Source organism: Octodon degus, unplaced genomic scaffold, assembly GCF_000260255.1.
Source record: "Octodon degus isolate 3935 unplaced genomic scaffold, OctDeg1.0 scaffold00051, whole genome shotgun sequence".
NCBI classification, from domain to species: Eukaryota; Metazoa; Chordata; class Mammalia; order Rodentia; family Octodontidae; genus Octodon; species Octodon degus.
Genome location: NW_004524627.1, coordinates 12,147,566 through 12,154,556, shown reverse-complemented (window position 1 = coordinate 12,154,556; position 6,991 = coordinate 12,147,566). Strand labels below are relative to the sequence as shown.

At 35.8% G+C, this 6,991-nt stretch overlaps 2 pseudogenes across 1 annotated transcript; one reads left to right on the top strand and one right to left on the bottom strand.

The window, feature by feature from the left end:
• LOC101574374 lies at positions 1 to 308 on the top strand (annotated as a pseudogene).
• Positions 309 to 3,009: 2,701 nt separating this feature from the next.
• Positions 3,010 to 3,420, bottom strand: LOC101574000 (annotated as a pseudogene). Its single transcript, XR_001117136.2, has one exon. The product of XR_001117136.2 is annotated as an ATP synthase subunit g, mitochondrial pseudogene (transcript).
• Between the last annotated feature and the right edge of the window lie 3,571 nt (positions 3,421 to 6,991).

Sequence of the window (6,991 nt, the reverse complement as noted above, 5' to 3'; positions counted from 1 at the left end):
ATGGCAGATTTTCTGAAAGGATTGCCTGTCTACAACAAGAGCAAATTTAGTCAATTCCATGCTGACTTTGTGTGCAAGGCTTCGAACTGACGCCCCTCTGTCTACCTGCCCACCGGGGAGTACCCGTCAAAACAATCATTGTGACGGAAAAGACAAATATCCTTCTATGCTACCTACATAAGCAATGGGCCGAAAAGAACGCTGCCAAGGAGAGGGACCAGGAACAGGTGGAGCTGGAGGGAAAGAGCTCGGCGCCACCCCGCAAGATGGCACAGACAGACACCCCCAACATGCACGAGGACACCTAGGCCGCAGCCCGCCCCGTGTGTAAGCGCCCGCCCTCCCTGCTGCACCCTCCCGCCCTTCCACACCACTTCCAACCTCATAAGAGCCGATGTATTTATTTTCCTTGGGTTTCTATTTGTGCTGTAACACTTGTCACGCCTCGGTTAAAGGGGACTCAGACCCAGCAGTGAGATGTCTTAGATGTTTCCTCAGTAACCCCACCCCTAGCCCTCACCAGGTCCCCAGCCCAGGACCCAGGTGTCTGGTGTCTCCAGCTGGGTCCACCCGCTGCTGGTGGTAGGGGTGGGGCCAGCCATGCTGCCCCATGTGTCCCCACGCAGGGTGCCACAGCCTCGGCTCCTGTTAGCGGTTTTATCCTGGACTCATGCGTGTTTCCTGTCCACCCCAAGAAAGTATCTTTCCCACTCAAAAAAAAAAGCAAATCAACAACAGAGTTAAAAAAAAAAAAACACAAACTGGGAAAAAATTATAGCTGACTGTCCCTCTGACAAATATTTGGAACATATAAAGAATTTTTACACATGTGTGTCTGGTTTATTTCACTTATGAGTATATGTTCAAGTGGCATCCACTTCAATATAAAAGCTTGGAGTTTATCATTCTTAATAGCTGAGTAATACTCCATTGTGTAAAAATACCACATCTTTTTCAACCATTCCTCAGGTGATGGGCATCTTGGTTGTTTCCATGATTTGGCTATCACAAATTGTGCTGCTATAAACATAGGCACACACATATCCCTATGATATGATGTTTTCAGATCCTCTGGGAAACTTCCCAGTAGAGGAATAGCTGGTTTAAAGGGAATTTCCAGACCAACTTTTCTAAGGAGTCTCCATACTGATTTCCATAACGGTTGCACCAGTCTACATTCCCACCAACAGTGGAAAAGGGTTCCTTTTTCCCCACAGCCTCTCCAACATTTGTTGTTGGGTGATTTCCTTATTGTAGCCATTCTTTCTGGGGTGATATGATATCTCAATGTTGTTTTAATTTGCATTTCGCAGATGGCTAGTGATGTGGAGCATATGGAGGCGGCTATGGTGGCCAGAGCAGCATGAGTGGATACGACCAAGTTTTACAGGAAAACTCCAGTGATTTTCAATCAAACATTCCAAAGATGGCCAAGGAGCAGTGAACAGCAGCTACTACAGAAGTGGAAGCCATGCATCTGTGGGTGTGAACAGCATGGAAGGGATGTCTGCAACGTCCAGTATGAGTATGAGTGGTGGCTGGAGAATGTAACTGATCCTGATCACTGACTCTTGGCCAACTTTTTTAAAGGAAAAAAAACATCTTCATTTGGTTTAACAGTTTTTGCAATCCAATCTTGTGATTTATGCTTACTCCTACCATTGGAAATTAGGATTGTTTTAAAGACTCAAGGTTCAATATTTTTTGAACACAAGTTATCCAGGATATAACATCGAAGATGAGTAGGCTGAGTAACTGTTAAAAATTTTTCAAAACAATTTTCAGCTTTTCTCAAAGTAGTTATATATTGTAGGATGTATTTAAGCAGTGTTATTTAGGTTAAAGCAGTTGAATTATGTTAAATGTTGCTCTTATACATTACATGGAACACTGTTTAGATGCATGTTGAAAGACATGCTGTTTTGTAAAATTTAATATAGGAGCTGTGTCTACAATTCAAAGAAATACTTGGCATGTTAATTCTAGTTTCATCTAATAACCTGTAAGGCACATAAGTTTCCTTTTTTTAAGTTAATGGGGAATTTTTGAGACACACTACAAATACCTTAGAATTTGGTCTTGATGTTTGTATGAAATTCTGAGGCCTTGATATAAAACTCATTGTATCATGATTTCCTTTTAGGTGTATTGCATTGAGTAAAACTTGTCTGATAAAATTTTTAAAAATGCAAAAAAAAAAAAATTAGGACAGCTCTGAGGTATATTTTCTTTTTTTGGAGGGCAACAGAATACCAGGGATTGAATTCAGGACCTTGCATTTGCCAGGCAGGTGCTTATGCTCCTAAGCTATCTCCCCAGCCTGGAGGTATATTTTCTATGGATTCCCATAGTTATTCAGTAGAACTAAGCTTCACTTGCCCACAATGGGAATGTGCTCAGTAAATCAACTTTTCTTTGCCTCTGTTTTGCTTTACTATTTTTTTTACTTGTGTTTCCTGGAATTGTCTTTCAAATAAATTGTCTGTACTTAAAAAAATAAGAATTAATAAATAAATAATTTTTAAAAATTAGCCCCCCATTCAAAGACCCAATCCAAAAATAGACATCTGAGATGAATATACACTTCTCAGAGAAGAAACACAAATGACAAGTAAATACATGAAAAAATGTTCAACATCCTTGCTCATTCATAAAATGCAAAGTAAAACAACACTGAGATTCCATCTCACCCCAGAAAGAATGGCTAATGTCAACAAGTCAGTCAATAACAAACGCTGGAAAACATAAATAAATAAGTAACAAATGCTGGAAAGAAAAAAGACTGTGGGGGGAAAGGAACACTTGCACTGTTGGTGGGAATGCAGACTGGTACAACCACTATGGAAATCAGTGTGGAGATTCCTTAAAAAGCTAGGATTGGAGATCCCATTCATGCCAGCTACTGCCATTCTGGGTATTTTTCCAGAAGAATTGAAAGCTTCCTGCCATAGAGATATATGTGCACCCATGTTTTTTTTTTGTTTGTTTTTGTTTTTGTTTTGTTTTTTTACAGTTGACACATCTCATTTTATTCGGAGAGCAGATAATTCTCAAATACTAAATCCAATATAATCAGACGTTAGACATTCAAACATCATAGCCAATGATGCCACGCTTGCCTATGATCTCTGCGATATAAAACCACATCCACACTTCAGTGGCCACCAAACCATTCAGCACAGCTTCCTTTATTGTGAGCTGTTTGAAGCTACCAGTTTGAGCACTACGGACTATTTTTTTCAGGCTCTGAATAGCTGCAGGGATCTCAGCAGGGGTTGGAGGAACCAGCTCAACCTTGGCATAATGCCAAAATGTGGCCAATCGAGGCTTCGAGTAAGTCACAGCAGCAGTCACTAGCGCCGGGGCCTTCTCCACGAGGTTTCGGATGAACTGGGCCATGGTTCTAGGGTGGAAGAACCAGTGCCTGTGCACCCATGTTTATAGCGCACAATTTGTCATAGCTAAATCCTGGAAGCAACTTAGATGCTCATCAACTTAAGAACAATGAAGATGTGGTATTTTTACATAATGGAGTATTATTCAGGTATTAAACTGGATAAATTTGAATCTTTTCGCAGTAAATGGATGCAACTAGAGAACATATCTTAAGTGAATTAATTCAGATCCTCATGTGCAAACATTGTATTGTATCTTTAGTGTGGAATCCTGAAAGAGAAAAATGGAATTAGAAGAGTACAATAGATACGAAGAAAAGGGAATGAATTTATTCAAAAGGAAAGAGTTACTGAGTTGAGGAGGACAGGAAAGGGAGTGGCAGGAAGAGATATATCTATGTACATAAGCAGGACGGTTTGGGCGACTGTACTCTGCATTTCTGCAGGGCTATGGAAAGAAGCAATTAATGCTTTAATTGTTTGCATCTCCTGTTTTCAATTTTATCTACTTTTCCTCTTCTTAATTTCTCATACATTTCTTTCTTTTTTTCTTTCTTCCAATTTTACATGCATATATCTGGTAATATTAATAACTGGTTGGGGGATGACACTATGTTTTACAACAAATACTATGAATTCATATTATTTTGTTAACGGAAATTCTGCACCACTTGTAATTTTTATGTTTTAATTCTAATTTGTACTCTCTTTAAAAATAAAAAAAAATTAAAAACAAATATTAAAGTCACACATCAAGACACATAGTATGACTTTATCTCAGTCTTTCATCCAATAAATAATACAGAATAATTATTCCTAAAATGACCATTCCTGGCCTGACTCACAGGACAGTTTCAGTCTAAATCCTGGGTGACAGAAAGTCCTAAAAATAGGACAGCATTTAACAGCAACCTGGGTTCCCATGCCTCAAAAAAATGTGTCATACATAACACACCATCAGGTTTTTAAAATTTTTTTCAAATTTTACTAAATAAGAATCAAACAATCAATGCATACAGACATATATACATATATATGTATTATTTATTCTTCAGTATGACAGAATTGAGAGAAAAAAAGATACCTAGTTAGACAATTTGTACCAAATTAAAAATGAAGTAAGTTGAGACATTTTACCATTTCTCAAACACTACAGTCCTGCCCAAACCTTTTTTTGTACTCATTAACTTTTTGAAAACCAATAATAATTATAAAGCAAATTTAAAAGTATAGACAAATATTGAAGTATGAAAGATATAAGATGCAGAAAGACTGAATTTTAGAAAAATATTTCTGAAATGAATACATAACATGAGGGGCTTTTGTTGTTGTTTGTTTGTTTGTTTGTTTTGCAGAACCAGGGATTGAACTCAGGCCCTTGCACTTGACAGGGAAGCGCTTATTCTACTGAGCCATCTCCTCAGCCCCCATAACATGAGATTAATAATAGATTGCACATTGAAAAAAAATTATTTACAAACTTAAATGAATATAACAATAAAAATTGTCTAATTTTTAAACATGAAGAGGAAGGACTTTACAGATAAGTCATATAATAGTTCTCTCTGTGCCAAAATCAAGAAACTTATATTCATATAATTAGAATTCTCAAAGTAGAAGAGGGTAGGTAATAAAAATTTAAAGATTTAAAATTTCTGAATTTAGTTAAAATTATGGCACCACATTGACAAGAAAAATGAACCTTTTGCACAAGAAATATGAATAAAATCATACCAAGATACACAAAAATGAAATTTTTCAAAACTAATTGTAAAGAAAAAAATCATTAAAGCATATACATAGAAAAAATATTAGCTATGGAAGAACGAAATTAAATAGCATATTATTCCACTTTAGAAAAAAAGACAAAGTGGGTAAGAAACTAGACTCATTTAATCAAAGGACTGAAAGAGAAACAGATCTGTCCTCATTGAATTTTATGCTTAGCAAACATACCTTTGAAAACTAAAAGTAAAATATTTTCCAGTTGTACAAACTCAAAATATTCTAATACCTCCAGATGTAGCATACAAAAAATAACAAAGACCATAATCCAGAAGGCAAGAGAAGTTGCTGTATAGTCCTGGATAAGGAATAAAGAGCTCTCAAAATAGTAGTTATGCAGGACTATGTAAAATATAATTATATTAGACAAACCCATTTAAAAGGTCATTGAAGATTTCCAAAAATTAGTATCAATTAGGTTATATACATATATTTTCATATATATATATATATATATATATAATATATATGTGTGTGTGTGTCTGTCTGTCTGTGTGTGTGTAAAAGACAAGAAAGAACGAATATAAAGTCAATGGAAAATACACTTTTTAAAGTTTCAAATACTACAAGAAAATATACCATGTCTTATAAGTAGATTGTAAGTCAAAGAAACAAAGAAAAGCAAAAATTAAAATTAAATATTCAGAATATTGATTAAATATTAATTAATTCAAAATTAAATATTTCAAAATAATATTCAAATATTAAAATTAAATTGTGAGTCCGACTAAGAGGCCAGAATGTAGTGTATCATATGTATAAACCTATGATCAATTCAAAGTATTCACACAGTATTTGATGTTAATAAATACAAAAATAGCAACTAAGAAAAAGTTTTCGTGATTGTAAAGAATTACTAAGAATAAAACATAACAAAAATATTGTAATGGCAAGTATATGACCTGCACTTCTAACAGTTTAGGGATAAGATATCGCACAAAGTTCTAGTATGTGGTGGACATGGACAGTGTCCATGATGATTACTGGTGACCAGGTATCACTTGTGGGACTGAGCTACTGCTATTTCCTTGATATCTACCCTGTAGACCAGACAGAATCATGACCCACAGGATGCAGGAGAAATCCATTTGTAGAGTATGCTGATGGAAATATTTTGCTGCTGTATACAAAAGAATAATTGAAAGACTGCTCTTGTATACCTCTTTTTCTGTGTTCAACTGTTTGCTCTATTTGATGAGTTCTTTCCATTCTCATTCATGGAGTTATGGTCATTTTCATCCCTCTCTAGACTATGTTTTAGTAGTCTGTGTAGGGTTCGCTTTGTTGTCATGAAATTCTTCAGTTGTTCTTTGTCATGGAAGTATTTCAATTCTCCATTAAACCTGAAACAGAGTTTTGCAGGGTATGTCAGTCTGGGTTGGATTTTGTTTTCTTGCAAGACTTGAAGTACTTTGCTCCTTGCTCTTCTTGACTTGGTGGTTTGTGAAGAGAAATCTGCCATTATTCTGATGGGTTTTCCTTTAAATGTAATCTATTTCTTTTCTCTAGCGGCTTTTAGTATATTGTTCCTGTGCTGAATTTCTGGGATCTTGATTATTATATGTCTGGGTGTGTTTTTAATTGGGTTGGTGTTATTTAGAGTTTATATGCTTCAGTTACCTGAATGTCAGATTGGTTCCTCATATTCAGGAAGTTTTATACTATTACCTCTGCCCATATTCTTTTTATATCATTTGTATTCACTGCTTTCTCATTGACGCCTATTAGTCTTATGTTGTTCATCTTTGCATCATCTTGCAGATGTTGAATTATTTTTCCCTGCATCCTAGTTGTTTTCAAGAGATCTTTTC